Source organism: Sinocyclocheilus rhinocerous, unplaced genomic scaffold (assembly GCF_001515625.1).
Source record: "Sinocyclocheilus rhinocerous isolate Xijiao unplaced genomic scaffold, SAMN03320098_v1.1 scaffold622, whole genome shotgun sequence".
NCBI classification, from domain to species: Eukaryota; Metazoa; Chordata; class Actinopteri; order Cypriniformes; family Cyprinidae; genus Sinocyclocheilus; species Sinocyclocheilus rhinocerous.
The window spans coordinates 650,923-668,592 of record NW_015641438.1 but is presented as its reverse complement, the minus strand read 5'-3'; the positions used below and the strand labels follow the sequence as shown (position 1 = coordinate 668,592).

Genomic DNA, 17,670 nt, shown 5'->3' with positions numbered 1-17,670 from the left:
AGCATGTTTCTTAAATATCTGCAAACATATTATGGTATTTTTATGCTTTAGTAGTCAAAAACTTACATACAGCACCTTTAAGCCTTAAAGTTCTGCATAATTAAGGGCGTGGCTACTTGAGTGACTGCCGCTGCTGTCACCTGTCGAGCTAGGTGGGCGTGGTTTCAGCAACCAGCTCCCGCCTCTTTGCTCATTTTCGATTATCCGGAAGTGACGCTCGGTGACGTCCTGCCAAGATGGCGACGGCCGGCTCCGCCTACTTTGAGCTTCAAAAACGCTCTTCAGGAATCTACGGGTGACGTCACGAACACTACGTCCATGTTTTTATACAGTCTATGATCCAGATGCGCTCTGCAGTCAAGTGCACTTTCAAATTTTAATAAGTCAATTAGGGTGTCTACTGTAGATTGCGGTGGTGGAACAAATATTCCCAGTTAAGTATGCCCAAAATGAGTGTAGTCATTAATACGGAAAATCTGGTTCTAGCACATGTACATTTTGCATACACATGCATAGACACAGAAACATACATTATTAACGCATTGACAGCAAAACATAAGTATTTTGCATACAGTACACTCAGAAAAAAAAGGTACAAAAGCTGTCACTGGGGCGGTACCTTTTCAAAAGTACTAACATGTCCACTTTAGGTACTAATATGTACTTTTAAAGTGCCAATATGAACTCTTTAGGTACAAAGGTGTGTCTTTTGAAAGGGTACAGCCCCAGTGACAGCTTTTGTACCTTTTTTTCTGAGAGTGTATAAACAACTTTTGGAGAATTTGTGAATCCTTTTAGGTATTAAATTTGTGGAATTAATAGGTTGATTATTTTGTATTTAATCAGTGAAATTAGTTAAATACATGAAATGCCTTTACATTTATATAATTTTAACATTACCTTTTCATTCTGTTCTGTGATTTCTGTTGAAGAAGAAGACGAAGAAGCAGAAACAAGCGATTGCCCATGTAAGCAGATTCATGTGTAAAATAATGCGATCATCAAGCCTTAAATAGCATATCAAATCTGCCTAACGTTACCGAATGAAATGTCGACTCAGGAAGTGGTTTAGGACTGTTAAGCTTTAGCAGTGGTGTAAAGTAGTTGAGTAAATGTAAATAGTTACTGTACTTGAGTCTTTTTTTGACTACTGAGTATCAAAGGTATTAGCAACCTTTACTCTTTACTTCACTGCAACTTGCCAACAAGGCTTCTTTATGTGAATGCGAGTGCAATAGCAGGTAGTTGTGAATCGCTGGTGTTTTATACAAGACGAAGACATGAATGCTGCCAGCAATGAGGCCAAAACCAGCACGTCTAATGCAAGAAGCCTTTGACTTTTTAATTTTACATAACATTCATTTACGTATTTATCCGTCATATTGAAGAGAACTTTTTGAAAGATATTGGTTTACTTGGCCTTTTTGAGCACTTGTGCATCACTGAGACTTGAGTGTCTGTAGACGTTTAAAGCGGTCATATGATGCGATTTCAATTTTTCCTTTCTCTTTGGAGTGTTACAAGCTCTTGGTGCATAAAGAAGATCTGTAAAGTTGCAAAGACTAAAGTCTCAAATCCAAAGAGATATTCTTTATAAAAGTTAAGAGTCAACCACGCCTACCTAAAACGGCTCGTTCTGACACGCCCCCACATATCTACCTCACTATGTGGGAAGATTTGCATAACGCCGCCCAAATGTTCACGCAAAGAAAGAAGGCGTAACTTTTATTCTCACTGTAGTATTGTTGCTGCTGCCGCCATGTCGTGAATACGCTGTGTGCTTTGTTGTGAAAGCGAATCTACTTTGTTTGGTCTTCCAAAAGAGGACAATATCCGCTTCGTCATGCCTAGAGCTGATCTGTGCTGGTCTCTGAGGGAATACATCAACTTAGTGCTGTGGATCACCGGATCGGCTTTCACCGTGGACGAAGCGGAGTCCAGCCCCGGGGTCGTCACATGTGGCTGCCGCTCCTTCGTCGAATCCCCCGGGCGCGCCGTTCTCGACCCCACCGCCTCTGCTCACTCTAGCCTGGCTTCCGCTCACGCTAGGCCGCCGTGTTTTTCGTTGTGAAAGCGAAACTACTTTGTTTGGCCTGCCAAAAGAGGACACGACTAGAAATCAGTGGTTAAGTTGTATTTACAACACTGTTCCAGAACAGTTCAACCCAAATATCCAGATGTGTGCAGCACATTTTATGGAGGACTGTTTACTGATCCTGGGAGAGTAACGTTAGACTAAAATGCCGGCAGTTCTGACTCACGTAAGTACGTTTTCTTTTATCATTTGCCACTGATGATTCAAACGCGAGTTTTGGGCAGTGTAGAATAGCACTTGTTGTTTGTCATTTCTCTGATCACAAATGCAGACAGAGTTTTATGTTTACGCGGCGCGATGCAATGCAACGCAACGCGTAAAAAGACAGTATAAATCATTATAATCAGTAATTATGTCCCCACTGGATGCAACAAATGCCTCGTTTGTAATGGGTTTTAATGTTTATGTCTCGTCGCTCCGGCCGGACACGGCATCAACAGTATGGTGAGGGGCGTAACATTTCCGTCTCACGCTTGAGGTATTCGGCCAATCACAACGCACTGAATAGCTGGCCAATCACAGCACACCTCGCTTTTTCAGACCGATGAGCTTTGTAAAAATCAACGCGTTTCAAAAAGGCGGGGCATAGAGGAGAAACAATAATGTACAGTATGTGGAAAATAATGTGTTTTTTTAACTTTAAACCGCATAAACACATTTCATTACACCAAATACACAAAATAATGTTCTTTTTACCAGCATCATATGACCCCTTTAAGAGGCGGTTGTGTTGACATTGTTTTATTGGAATTTTGAGGTGTTCGGTTTTATTTTGATTATAGAAAATAAACGTGATTGCTCTCCTCACAAATCAACTGTTTCTTGTTTTTCACTGGCACTTCTCTTAGTTGTTGAGGACTAGTGCATCTTTGAGCCTTCATTCAATATGAGTAAAATACTTAAGTACTGTTAAAATCAGATACTCTAAGACATTTACTGAAGTCGTTTTGTAATTGGTGACTTGTAACTTGTAATGGAGTAATTTTCGCTGTAAGGTATCTGTACTTTTGTTTAATATTGCATGTGAATAATAATAATTAAAAAAAAAACTCCACATAACTGTAGTCTGCTGCTGCTACCAAATCCACTGACAAGTATTAGCCATTTGTGATAATGCGTATAAAAATTTTTTTTTGGCACTCAAAGAACAATTCAAACTCTTTTTCTCTCTAAAACCCTTGCTCAGCATTGCTCTTATTTTTGGCAAAGACATCATCTATCGGCTCTCCTGAGATTTAAAGTGAAGCTAATACGGATTTGCAAAGTGACTCATACATTTGTGCAGGACTGTAAGCTTGCTTAATATCACCTGAACTGAAACATATGGTTTATGAATAACATACCTTGTTCATTAACCTAAACAAGTTAAACATTGGTTTATTCACCATTTAACAGCTGTTGTTCCATTATGCAGGCATTCACACTTGCAATCCATAGAAATCTGATTTGTGTTCTGAATCAGCAGTATTGTATGTTCACTAGCGGGCAGTGCTCTGCTGTTTTCTGACTCACAGGAAATCTCTAGTGGGCTGAAAATTACAGCATGCCACATTCCTTTCATTAGCAGTAGCTGCAGGTTAAGCAGAACCAACTGAGACTTAACCAGATAGCAGATTTAGCTTTTCTCTCGCTGCTCAATTTGCCATACAGCTTAGGCCTTCAAAAAGTCTTCAAATATTAAAATGGTCTGGCGGTTGACGCACTTGCTTTAGACACACAGTGATGTGCTCTCCTACAAAAGAGAGCTGTATGAATGTAAAAGAGTGGTGGTGCTATGAAATAGGATGTGGTGAGGCGTAGTGGTTAAAGCTGGAAGGATGGTGTTTACGGTTTCTCCGTAAACAGGTCATGATGATGTTCCATGGTGACATTGCATAAAAGTCATGCAATCAAATTTTACCAGACCTGGTTGTGGGTTATAAATACAGGTTAAATGGCGTGTCACTGATGTGTTTTGATTTACTAACAAGTAATCACATTTGGCACATGTGTTCGTCATTGAGTTTTATGGTGTGAGTTCATTAGAGATTATACGGAATGAGAATTCCATAAAGTGCATCGACCAGTCGGTAGAACTGATGGGACGATACAGCCAAAGGATAATGATGATAATCCTTTCAAGACACACTCATTAGTATTTCAATCTATCCGCCAGAACAACAATCATATCTGATAATCTGGGCAGGAAATCATTTCAAGGGAATCCATTAGCTTGTCCAGTGGGACCATTGGGCTTGTCAAGTACCATGTAACCATCTTATTGAGGACTTTTTGTATCAAAATATGGAATTTTACAGCCACTGGCAAATTACAGGGGCGTGCATGTACATGGGTAATATATCCCAATATGAGGGTAATGGGACACTCCAGGAACTTGCTTTAAAAATTGAGAATCGGTACCAATAAAACAGATTTATGCTATATGCGTACAATCAAATGCATAGCCTTTGAAAGTATACTCCATTTCAGAATCAGAATCAGAATCAGAAGAGCTTTATTACCAAGTATGTTTACACACACAAGGAATTTGACTTGACGACAGGAGCTTCCAGTGTAGAAGAAAGTACAAACATAGTGCAGACATACATGATAGTGCAGACATACATAGGAATAACACAGTAGGGATGTAATATAACACTAATATAATAAAAAAAGAAAAATTAAATAATGTACTATATACAGAAATAGAAGTATAGGAAAAAATTTAATTGTTTAGATAAATGTACATATGTTATTAGTGTGCAGATATGTTATTTACAAAGTGTGCAGTTTAATATAAATATGTCAGATAACTATGTTAGTTGTGATGGACGATGTATTATTATGAAAGGTTAATTGTTCAGGCTGAATATAGCCTGCAGGAAAAAAACTCTTCTTGTGCCTGGCTGTTCTGGTGGTCAGTGCTCTGTAGCGCCGACCAGAAGGCAACAGTTCAAAGAGAGAGTGGGCTGGGTGTGAGGGGTCCAAAGTGATTTTTTTAGCCCTTTTTTCTCACTCTGGAGATGTAAAGATCTTGGAGGCTGGGCAGAGGGACACCAATAATCCTCTCAGCAGTCCTGACTGTCCGTTGTAGTCTCTTGATGTCTGATTTGGTAGCTGAACCAAACCAGACAGTTATGGATGAACACAGGACAGACTCAATGATAGCAGAGTAGAACTGTTTCAGCAGCTCCTGTGGCAGGTTGAATTTCCTCAGCTGGCGAAGGAAGTACAACCTCTGCTGGGCCTTTTTTGCAATGGAGTCTATGTGAGTGTCCCACTTCAGGTCCTGAGAGATAGTGGTGCCCAGGAACCTGAATGACTCCACTGCAGTCACAGTGCTGTCCATGATGGTGAGTGGGGGGAGTGCAGGGGGTTTTCTCCTGAAGTCCACGATCATCTCCACAGTTTTGAGCGTGTTAAGCTCCAGGTTGTTAAGACTGCACCAGACAGCCAGCTCTTTAACCTCCTGTCTGTAAGCAGACTCGTCTCCATCCTTGATGAGGCCGATGACTGTAGTGTCGTCTGCGAACTTCAGGAGCTTGACAGAGGGGTCTTTAGAGGTGCAGTCATTCGTGTAGAGAGAGAAGAGCAGTGGGGAGAGTACACATCCCTGGGGAGCGCCAGTGCTGATGGTGATAGTCCTGGATGTGAGTTTGCCCAGCCTCACTAGCTGCTGCCTGTCTGTCAGGAAGCTGGTGATCCACTGACAGATGGAGGTGGGCACGGAGAGCTGGGTGAGTTTGTCTGAGAGAAGGTCAGGCATGATGGTATTGAAGGCCGAACTGAAGTCCACAAATAGGATCCTTGCATAATTCCCAGGTCTGTCGAGGTGTAATGCAGTCCCATGTTGACTGCATCATCCAAAGACCTGTTTGCTCTGTAGGCAAACTGAAGAGGATCCAGCAAGGGTCCAGTGATGTCCTTCAGGTAGGCCAGGACCAGTCCCTCAAGTGACTTCATGACCACAGACGTGAGAGCGACAGGTCTGTAGTCGTTAAGTCCAGTGATTTTGGGCTTTTTGGGGACCGGAATGATGGTGGAGCGTTTGAAGCAGCAGGGAACTTCACACAGCTCCAATGATCTGTTGAAGATCTGTGTGAAGATGGGGGCCAGTTGGTCAGCACAGACTTTTAAACAGGCAGGTGAAACACCATCTGGGCCTGAAGCTTTTCTAGATTTCTGCTTCCTGAAGACCCAGTTCACATCCTCTACACAGACCTTAAGTGCAGGTTGAATGGTGGGGGAGGGAGGGAGGGGGGTTGCAGGGGTAGTAGGTGAATGTGTGAAGTGCAGATCAGAGCGGATGGGAGGTGGTAGACTATCCTTTTCAAATCTGCAGTAAAACACATTCAGATCGTCAGCCAGTTGTTGATTCTCCGCAGAGAATCCATTTGATTCACGTTACCATTTGATAACGTGGACAATCGCAGGCAGTCAACACATGCCCTCTAAAAAGCTTCATCATAGTCCAGTGTCTGCACTATTTTTCTACAGAACTTATGACCAATAAAAATGTCTTTGTACTTTTTCAAACGAAAGTTGTTGCTATCTCATAACCCTTGCACACAAGCACTTGTCAATGTGGGTGTCTGTTGTTGCTGCAGTCTCCGCTATGATGCTGTTGTTTGATGCTCCTTCTTGCTAGTTTCGTTTTCCTCTGTTCTGGAGAGCCAAGTCCTGCAGAGTTTAGCTCCAGCCCTAATCAAGTACACCTGAACAAGCCAATCAAGGTCTAAGGGTTACAAAACTCTGCAGGACTGCGGCTCTCCAGGACTGATGTTGACCATGCTTATTAGCATGCATATTACTAGCATATTGGTTGTTTATTAGTATTTAAAAAGCACATATTAATGCTTTATTCTACATAACCATATTCTAGATCCCTTAACCCGACCCCATACCTAAACTTAACTACTACAACAACAAGCTTACTTACTAACAATAAGCAGCAAATTAGGAGTTTATTGAGGGAAAACCCTTAGTTAATACTGAATATGTGTTCCCTAATCTAAAGTGTTACCAAAGCATCTTTTTCCATTGATGGCCATTTGAAATGTATTGACAAAGTTGCAGCTTTATAGCTGGGCAATTAAGTTTCAATCCCTCCTCTCCAGAAACCTGTCACTTACATAAAGCAATTGTAGCAATTAGCAAACGACAACAATTCACTGAATTCCCAATGGACAAAATCAAGCCCTGCCAACTGTTTTTCAAATGGTGTTGTGGTTAAACATCTGGGACGGTAAACAACAAGTCAAACTCATGTGCATGTGTTGATCCTTCAGATAATACTATTGCATTAGATAACACCATTCTCCAGAAACCTGTCACTTACATAAAGCAATTGTAGCAATTAGCAAACGACAACAATTCACTGAATTCCCAATGGACAAAATCAAGCCCTGCCAACTGTTTTTCAAATGGTGTTGTGGTTAAACATCTGGGACGGTAAACAACAAGTCAAAACTCATGTGCATGTGTTGATCCTTCAGATAATACTATTGCATTAGATAACACCATTCCTATATTCCAACAAGATATAGGTTAATCAAGGGAAGATCACCCCGTAAGAGGCTTTGGATACAAGCCTCTGCTAAATGACTTCTTACCATCATGTCTCCTGGGCTCTTGAGCTTTTTTTAACTGCGTATTTAATAGTGCCTTTTCTCCTCTCATGACTTGCATGCTGGGACAGCATATGAGCTAGAACTGCTGATACATTAATGAGAAATCCCTTTGGGCGGGTGAGGAGAGATGCTCGATCTGTCCTGTCGAGACCTAAACACATGACCTCACATGTAAAAGCCTAATACTCTCACCAGCGTCTTAAAGGGTTGATGGTTTTATTCTGCTCAGCAGCACCAGCACATGATTTCACTATATAATTAATGGAATCTTCTCCAGGGTGACTGATCGTAGTCAAATACGAAGTGATTCTGTGTGTTACTTCCATGAGCCATCAGTGAGTAGTTAATGAGTAGGTGGAGATGCACAAGACCTTGAATCCTAGGCTTTCTTGCTCCATAAACAAAACCAAAATGCAGTGACTCATTATGCATAACTCTTTCAAAGACCTTTCACATTGTGCCTAACCCCAGGTTATCAGTGTTCTGAACCCCGCTTTTAACCCTGGTTGTAGGTATATTTCACACCTGTAAATTACAAGTGAGATTAGCACTTAGTCTATGGGATTACATCTCTGCCACAATTCTGCGTGCGAATCCAAAAAACGTATTTTAAATGCAAAATTGATTTTCGTGCGCTCTAAATACTTTTTTCTTTGCGAAACGAACGTTTTCTCCACAAAACTCAGATCGCGCGCGTGCAAAATGCACTTTTGTGCGCTCCAAATATGATCTTTCGCGCGCAGAATTGTGGCAGAGATCTAAGCCTATATTAGTCCAAATCCAATTTCTGTGCATATCCGATTGGAATCCGATGATATTAAGCAAGTGTGAATGGCAAAAAAAAAAAATCACATGAAATATGATTTCTACAAACTCGTTTCAAGCTACATTCATATGTGGTTTGATATCCTTTTCAAATCGCATTTCTGGAAATCTGTTTCAGTCTGACTGCTCAGATTGGATTTTGCCTAACTTTTTTGCCCGTGTCACTTTCTCGCGCGACATGAAACATAAACTTGTCAGGCGTTGTTTGAAGAAAACATGCTGAACGTCTGCGCAGAATCAAGGTTGTGTTGTTGCTAAGTGCGAGTCAAGCGGAAAATGACACTATATAGCTGGTCTACACACCTCTTCGAGTTTTGAGACCGGCAGAGATGGCAGCACGGAATAACCAGTGCATTCCAGAGGTGATATAATCCAGCGCAACGGCAACATCTGTATTGCAAAATGTGTTGCTGTTATTGTTGTTTTTAGCATAGGCATACCAACGCAATGTCGCTACCATAGAAACCAATGCATATACAGTATTCAGTAAAAAGAAAGAGTGCCACTGGACGCACAAATCGGATCTGAACAGTTGCGATACACAGTGGTCGGATACACAAATATTCGGAATTGGACTGACAGTCTGAACAAGGCTATATTCACCTGCTTTGGACAGTCACAGTCGCAGTGTGTTGAATAAACAGTCATTTTTGTGTTTGAGGGGAACATTTTCAAATGGTGATGGAAAACACATCTTGGAGTGAAGAAGAGACTGTTTCATTCTTACCTTTATAGTACAAAAGTCCATTGTGGAAAACTTGATAGTATAGGTCGCGTGCTGCATTTATCCCATCAATGACACTGACACTGCAAATATGTAAACAAGAACATTAACCCACGGTTTAAGAATGTACAGTGTGAAACGTCAGTTTATAAATACCAATTGTTAACCCCAAGTAAATTATGAGCAGTGTTAAATGAATGTTGCCCACCATTCACTGGTAATAAAGAAAATATAAATAAAAAATCATTGGTAGGGAAAGAGTTAAAAACCAGAGTATACTTTGGGCTTAACACACTCAAAAACATTACTTTTGTAAACATCAAATTGAATTTGAAATAACATTGGACTAAAAAAGCCCACAGTACATGCAGAGATGCAACTTTACCTCATTTCAGAAGTTAACTACACATCACTGATATACTGTAGAGAGCTGTATGAACATGGAAAATATGACTAATGAGGGGGCCTTTCACTTCATATAATTGCTTCATTAATGTGGTTGAGCCAATCTGACAAGTTCAAACAATTTATTTTCACTTTACAAATTTAAAGGGAAGGACAGTGAATTTGTGTACACTATGTCTCTGAAGGTCCCATAGCCTAGGGATAGCATTATCTTGCAAGTTTCAGTAATTTGCATATTTAAGCTTGCCGGCTTGAGTTACATAAGAGCCCTTTTGGTAATATGCTGATTCAAACAGCCTGAATTCTGTGAGTCAGAGTTTAACTGGCTCTACAAAACACTTAATCAATCCCTCAGGGACATTTGCGTGAAATCACTCTTAAGTCCTAACAGTTTTGACATTTCCGGCTTTTGGTGCATATTTATGTCCATAGGTGCACTGAAATCAAATATAAAGCCATAGTTAGATTACTTACACCTGTCTATTACAGCCTTCTGGTTTAGAGACCTTTTGTATACTGTACAAATCTTAAGTCACAGTCCTGCAGAAATCATCAGGATGAGTTAAAGACAACTTGCAGCTTTACTATTGTGCATGAGCAGCTAAGTAAACAAATTTAGATTAAATCTGTTTTCTTCTTTTTGTCCTAGGGACAGACAGCACTGCATATTTTGTAAGTCTTCCTTATTCAATACACCTGATTCAACTTGTTAGCAAAGACCTCCATCCATCTACTCAACTGAGTGTGTCAGGAAAGAGAGACATACAAAATGTGCAGTGAACCAGGATTGAAAACCTCTGGTCTAATGGACTGGATGCTAACTCAAGGATTTCTGGTCTTATTGTGCAGGATCCATCAGTGTATGTTATTCCAAAGACAAAAAAAACCTTTCCAGCCATCCCTGTCCTTCACAATATCCAAGCATGGCGAGGACGCCACACTCCCTTGCAGTAACTCCATTGACACTTTGTTTTCTTTGTTCAAACATATTATGTTGATTTTTTATTTGAAACAAACTGACTTTGCACTCACCGAGTCTGTCCTCAATCACACCGACACACTTGGTTTCCCACCATTGAACCCCTGAGAAAAACAACCAGCTTGCTCTCAGAGGATTTTCCCTGCAATTAGTATGTTATTACTGAGGGAAAACGCACCTGCCATGAAATTTAAAACAATTTACGAGTTCAAGATTGATTTATTATTTTAGTGTAGAATTTAGGGAGTATTCAGCCAAACGCTGCTGTTTTTGTGTACAGTGAGTGTATGAATGTGTTGCATATATTTGCTGGCAGGTTCTGTGGGTTATCCGGAACCCTGCCTACATATCGCTTACAGGAAATAAAGTCTAGGATATTTTTTTTATCTCTGTGTGAGATTTCCTGTTGCGTCAGGCCTCCATGGAAATAAACTGAGCCCCAGGGCTAAAATAAAGCAATCACATCTTATGTTAAAATTGCAATACTGTAAGTTGAAATTCATGCAAATAAACAAAGAGGTTACACATGAACATGTCTGCCCTTCTGTTTTGGACCCACAAAACAAAAGCTACATGAATGCAGAATGTCACTGATATTTTGCCCGAGCACAGGGCTCGAAACGTGCCAGTGTGGAAGTGTCATGGGGAGCTCTGACTTTGCATCAACAAAATCTTCCCCAACATGGGTGAGGGGGGTGAAAGGGCTTATGGGAAGGCTTATCTGGCCTCTTACTGAGTGCACAGACGTTTCAACCTCGCATGGCTGGGGAAAGAATTAAAGGGTTTTTGTATGCAATACAGCTTCTGGAAGGAAAAGTTTGCAAGGATTGCACAATCATGCACACAGCAATCAATCCAGCTATAGATGGTTTCCATTGAGATGATGCCGTTACAAAGGCAAGCAAGACAAGAGAATGAATCCCATAGATGGTTTTATTTCAGGAGTGGAACACCACAACACACACATTCAGCACCACAAATTATGGTTTCTTCTCAGGACAGAATGAACCTATGACATCCAACAATATGCCCTGGAACATTTGGTGCAGGTTGTTCATTCATGTCTCTGTGTTGCTCTAATATGTGAAAATGTCCTTGATGCTTGTACCTTTGAGGCAATGTGGGAAACCTTTGTGGAATCAGATTTTCACATTTAGCTACTGAATAATATGTGAATGCTCTTTCTGCATACTAAGCTTGCCTCTACAATGCTGGAGTGTTGAGAGTGATTTGTAAGGATTTTAACATTTCTAGATTGTTACTAAGGCATTGCTTTGTTGTTCTGGGTGGTCAATAGGGCAATTCTGGTCAGTTTATAAGGTTTTTATGTGTGTTTCCTGGGCAGTTTAGGGTGTCTATGCTTTGGTGGTTTCTAGATGGTTTCAGGGCTGTTCTAGATAGTTGCAAGGCAATTGCTAGGTGGTTAGCAGGCATTTTCTAGATTGTTCTGGGTGATTACTAGACCTGTGTTATGCTGGATGATTACTAAGGCTTTTGTTGGGTGTTCTGGGTGGTTACTACTGTATGGTATTGCTCATCAGCTGATATGGTGTTTATGGGTGTTTCCTAGGCAGTGTTTAGGGTGCCAATGCTTTGGCGGTTTCTAGGTTGTTATGGGGCTCTTGGTTGGAAGGTAATTGGTAAGTGGTTGCTAGATTGTTCTTGGTGACTGCTAGACCAGGGTATTCTGAGTCTTTACTAGAGGATTGCTAGGCACACTAGCGACTGACGCTAGAGGCTGCTGTCTTTAGCATCCTTGCTAGCGCACCTGACTCCCATGCCAGATTGATGCTGATTCAAAACTATGGTGGGAGTGAGGTTTCAGGGGTGAGTGTAACGGAGACCAGCTGGTAAGAGCTGTGTAGATTTCCCATGCAACAAGGAAACTTGCTGCATAACCATTGCATTGCAATGCATTGTGTAGTAACTTTGTTGCCCCTTCGTTGCTCGAACCATGTTGGTTCGACTATATAGGATTGTAGAACCCTCATCATGCACAGGTGAAGCAATAACTTCTAATATAATGATTAAAGATCACAATTAATGTCAGATTATAGTTAATTTATGTGAAAAATAGAAAGTTGTTCTTTTTTTTAGTCATGTTAATATGAAGTCTCACACTTCAGAGTTACTCCTATGTACAATTAATTCATTCAGCAGGTCTCTTCCACAATGTAATTTCTCATAGATGCTGCTGTAAATAATGAAACTGAGGATTACTTCACTGTTTTTGTGTTGGTAAGTGGTTGCTAGATTGTTCTTGGTGACTGCTAGACCAGGGTATTCTGAGTCTTTACTAGAGGATTGCTAGGCACACTAGCGACTGACGCTAGAGGCTGCTGTCTTTAGCATCCTTGCTAGCGCACCTGACTCCCATGCCAGATTGATGCTGATTCAAAACTATGGTGGGAGTGAGGTTTCAGGGGTGAGTGTAACGGAGACCAGCTGGTAAGAGCTGTGTAGATTTCCCATGCAACAAGGAAACTTGCTGCATAACCATTGCATTGCAATGCATTGTGTAGTAACTTTGTTGCCCCTTCGTTGCTCGAACCACGTTGGTTCGACTATATAGGATTGTAGAACCCTCATCATGCACAGGTGAAGCAATAACTTCTAATATAATGATTAAAGATCACAATTAATGTCAGATTATATTTAATTTATGTGAAAAATAGAAAGTTGTTCTTTTTTTTAGTCATGTTAATATGAAGTCTCACACTTCACAGTTGGCATACACTATACTCCTATGTACAATTAATTCATTCAGCAGGTCTCTTCCACAATGTAATTTCTCATAGATGCTGCTGTAAATAATGAAACTGAGGATTACTTCACTGTTTTTGTGACTGGTTGTTTTGCCTTAATGTTTGATTCCATTCTCGTGGGTTTGCTTTCCCAGGGACTTAAAAAATATAACTGATTGTTGACACATTAAAACATATAGAGTGAAAAGTACCCATATCTAAATGGAATGAAGGATACAGAATTGAATGCATGCTTATTGTGTTCAAGAGCATGATCTCTTCAAGTCTTTATGTTGTACTAACAATAAACTATACTTCCAACTACAGGTTTGCAATGCTGTTTGTGAGTGTTTGTTGGAACTTCCGCATGATATCGGGAAATATTTAATCGAGAAACTAAGCTGTTAATGACAGAACTTGTGCAACCCCTCTCCCCCGGGTCCTCACCGCCACACCTCATTCTCGCTCCGAGTGGGTCTCCGGCATGGGAGGCGGACGCACTAACAAGGAGGCTAAAGACTACACCTACCGCTGGCCTCCGTTACACTCACCCCCCCTAAACCTCACTCCCATCCGGGTCACGGCACCAATGCAACCCCTCTCCCCCGGGTCCTCACCGCCACACCTCATTCTCGCTCCGAGTGGGTCTCCGGCATGGGAGGCGGACGCACTAACAAGGAGGCTAAAGACTGCAGCCACTAGTGCGTCTCTTGAGATCAGGGGAGTGAGGTTTACCTGCACAGCACCTACCGCTGGCCTCCGTTACACTTGCAACCATGGCTTATGATGCTTTTGGGAAACACACTCCTGGGTGGTTGCTAGATCATTGCTAGGGTGTTGTGGTTGGTTGCAAAACTGATGCTTACTGTTCCCAAAGATATTCTGGTCTCTTGATATGGCTTGGGTCCCTCCTTGTAAGTCTATGGTTATTTCATTCATGGTTTTATCATTCACCAGGGTGAAAAAGAGTATGTTTGATTGTAATAATATCTCCCCCAACAAGCCACGTGATTTGAAGCATGACTCATATTTGTAGTGCAAATGTTCCGTGATGAGATAGAGATGAAAGTTTAATATGGGGGCTATGTTTAAATCCAAAATCCTAAAATGGCGAATAGTAACACTGATGCTTGCAGACACCTCTAACTACAACCCGTGAACCAGTACGAGCTACATCATTAAGGAAAAGCAGCTGGCTGTAAGCTGCAAATATTCTTGTTTCATCTCCTTAATGTTTCCCTGGCCTCCATCTCTTCGATGAGGAATGCACCCCTGATAAGACTCATTTTATCAACCCCTGACACATTCCTTCACATTTTCATCCCACTCTGTTTCACGTTAGGTCCTGTGTCAAACATACATTAATAGAGTATGTGCCTTGTATGCAAAAACAGCTGGAATTCCAGGCACTTGTAGGAAGGCGTCAAACTTTTGCTACATACAGCAGCGGAAGGTCAGGCATTTCTGGGTTTGAATGTTTCGCTTTCTGTGCTGACGGCCTGAATCAGCAGAATTCTTATTTAACAGATGGCAGACAGAGTGCTAATAATACCCTCGTGAGCAGCTCATGTGGCATGCAGTCAGTGAAATGTGAAGAGAATTTTTTTTTTTTTACAGTAAAATGAACTGTTGTATAAATCCTCACAGTTTGGCTTGTACTGTAATGGAAGTAGAGAAGTACTGTACATCCGTCTGTTCAGCTGTATAAGTGTAATATTTCCTGGTTGTTGTTCAGAAATACATTAAAGGGAAAGTTCACCCCAAAATGGAAACTGTCATCATTTACTTACTCTCATGTCGCTCCAACCCTGGATGACTTACTTTCTTCTGTGGAACATAAAAGAGGATATTTTGAGAAATTACTTGATGTTTTTTTTTTCCCCACACACAATGGAAATCAATAGTTACCAAAATATCTTCTTTTGTGTTCCACAGAAGAAAGTTAGTCATACAAGGCATGGCATGAAGATGACTAAATAATGACAATTTTCATTGATCCCTTTAAATTGCTGAGAATAAATTTATATATATTTTCATTATATTTTGTTTGTGATGCAAACAATGAATGACACTCAAATAGTACATTATTAGTATTATTATTTGGGGGATGGTAATAAAACTGGTGGAAAATCCTATAGAATTACATTGAAGGATGGACCTAATCGAGCCATATCTAGAGATTTGGGGTGGGCTCATTTAATGAGGAGAAATAATGCAACACTCTTGCATCATTGTGGTGAGTCTTGCATTGGAAATAGCCACTCATATTCTCTTTAGAACATGTAAAAATCTTTGCAAAATGTCTGCTGGGTAAAACCTGTACTGTGACATACAACACATAAATACAGTCAGTGAATTCTCTTGGAACTATGATCTAAACTTTTTCTGTGAAAATCTGATGTCCTGAATTTTAAAGGAAGTCTGTTCCACTTTTGTTTAGTCTAGAGTTAATAATTTGCATTTATATGGTACTGCAGCACATCATTTTATGGTTTATTTATATTTTTTTCACATTATTGTCTTTGACAACCCAACATTTCTTGCCATGGAGAAAGGGTCATCGCTTTTTTCTTCACTTATCCCAGTGATTATTCTTTTTCAACGGTTACATATGAACATATAGCATTTGAGCTATAGCTCTTAATCATTTAACATTTGAGTTAATGGACTCTTCTATAACTACTGTGTGATTTACAAGCAGGCTCCTCCATGTGCCAAAGCAAGTAAAAATGTGCTGCTTTGGCACAAATATAAAACAGAGTTGCTAGCCATTAGGCCTAAAAATATGACATGGTTAAAATCAGTTTAGAGAAGGATATTCTAACCCACTGTCAGACTCTGTTCCATGTTTTGTGTGTGTCTTGCTCCCCATGTGCCTTCCTATGCCCTTATTTGGTTAGTTTCCTGTTCCTGTCCTGATTAAGTTAATTTGTCCCAGGTGTTTCCCTTGATGTTTCATTGCTCCCAGGTGTGTCTCGTCATCCCCTCCTCCTGTGTGTATTTAAAGTGTTCCCAGTCCCGAGTTCTCGGGCTCCTGATCCCCAGTTCAGCCCAGGAAGGGCTCCTGATCCCCAGTTCAGTCCAGGGAGGGCTCCTGTTCCCGAGTGTAGAGTCCCGAGTTCTCTGTCCGCTGTTAAACGTCTTCCTGTGTTCGTCTGCCTTGGTTCATGGAATTAAAGTCTTCTGAAAGTATTCTCCAGCGTCTCCTCGTTCCTCTAAAGTGTATTGTGACACCCACTTTTTATATAAGAGAAATAATGTGTTTTAAACATTTCAAACATTAAAATTGCCTAAGGAAATGCTCAGTGACTTTCATGCATCTGCTAATAATGAGGTACTATAAGGAAGCCAAATAAATTTCAAGCAGCAACTAAAGCCACCAAAATTAAAATATACCAGAAATGTATTGAAATACATATTGAGTGTATTTTTGTTTCAGTGTTTTGTTTGTAAGAGAATACGGTATATATTTCATTTTTAAGAATTTTTTGGACACTTACTGTAAGCCACAGTTAAAAGTGTAGTGTATGCAGTGTAGTGTAAGCTCTCTGTTCTCTTTGGGCTGCGTCTGATCTCGTCTATGTTTCACGTGGTTGTGTTTCTGTGACTTCCAGCAATCTCCTACATTTTAATGTGTTCAATAAAGACTGTTTCTGATTATTCTGTTGTTGTCCGCTCATTGTAGCCACTGCTGCTGACATTGTGGTTGTCAAACATTAATGGTTTGAAGTACTTCATAGTTTACTGTGGCTACTCTGCTAGGACGCCTGAATGAACTTGAGGAGAATAAAAAGTGAAGTTAGTTCTCATGAAAACAAAAATACAGTTTTCTGGCTGTTAAAAATATTTATAAAAATATGAAATTTGGAGCAAGTGTTCATTTTGATCTTGTTTACAGGGATTGTGGTTAGAGTTGGTTGTTGATCATCTAGGTAAATGTTGGTTTTAGGTTTTCTTTTCTTTTGTTTGTAGATTATAAGAAACTAAGATGGCAACTACCCAGCACGCTGAGATCTACACAGGGGAAGTCTGAGTCGGGGAAGAATGTGTTTATACATCTGGACTCAGTGTGACAGATACTGGCAGCTAGCAAACAAAGCAAGCCTATTAAAAGTCTTCAAAGAGGTCCTGCTCATCCTGTGCTGAGGGCCTACACCTCTCTCTCCTCAGTGCTTCTGCTGTCTGATTCCTGTGGCGTTTGTCTCTGGGGTTCAGAGATCTCGCTGTCCTATTTGGCATTCGTGGCAGGCAGACCCACTGTGTGAAAAGTGCAAAGATAGAGAGGGGGA

General features: G+C 40.7%; 1 protein-coding gene across 1 annotated transcript in view; it reads left to right on the top strand.

The window, feature by feature from the left end:
- The window catches only part of LOC107754926 (protein 4.1-like), a 90,340-nt gene extending 72,966 nt beyond the window's left edge, over positions 1–17,374 (top strand). Inside the window, exon 19 of the mRNA XM_016571566.1 lies at positions 17,354–17,374. The gene's annotated coding sequence lies outside the window, so the exon portion shown is untranslated. The remainder of the gene's footprint in view (positions 1–17,353) is intronic.
- Positions 17,375–17,670: the final 296 nt, after the last annotated feature.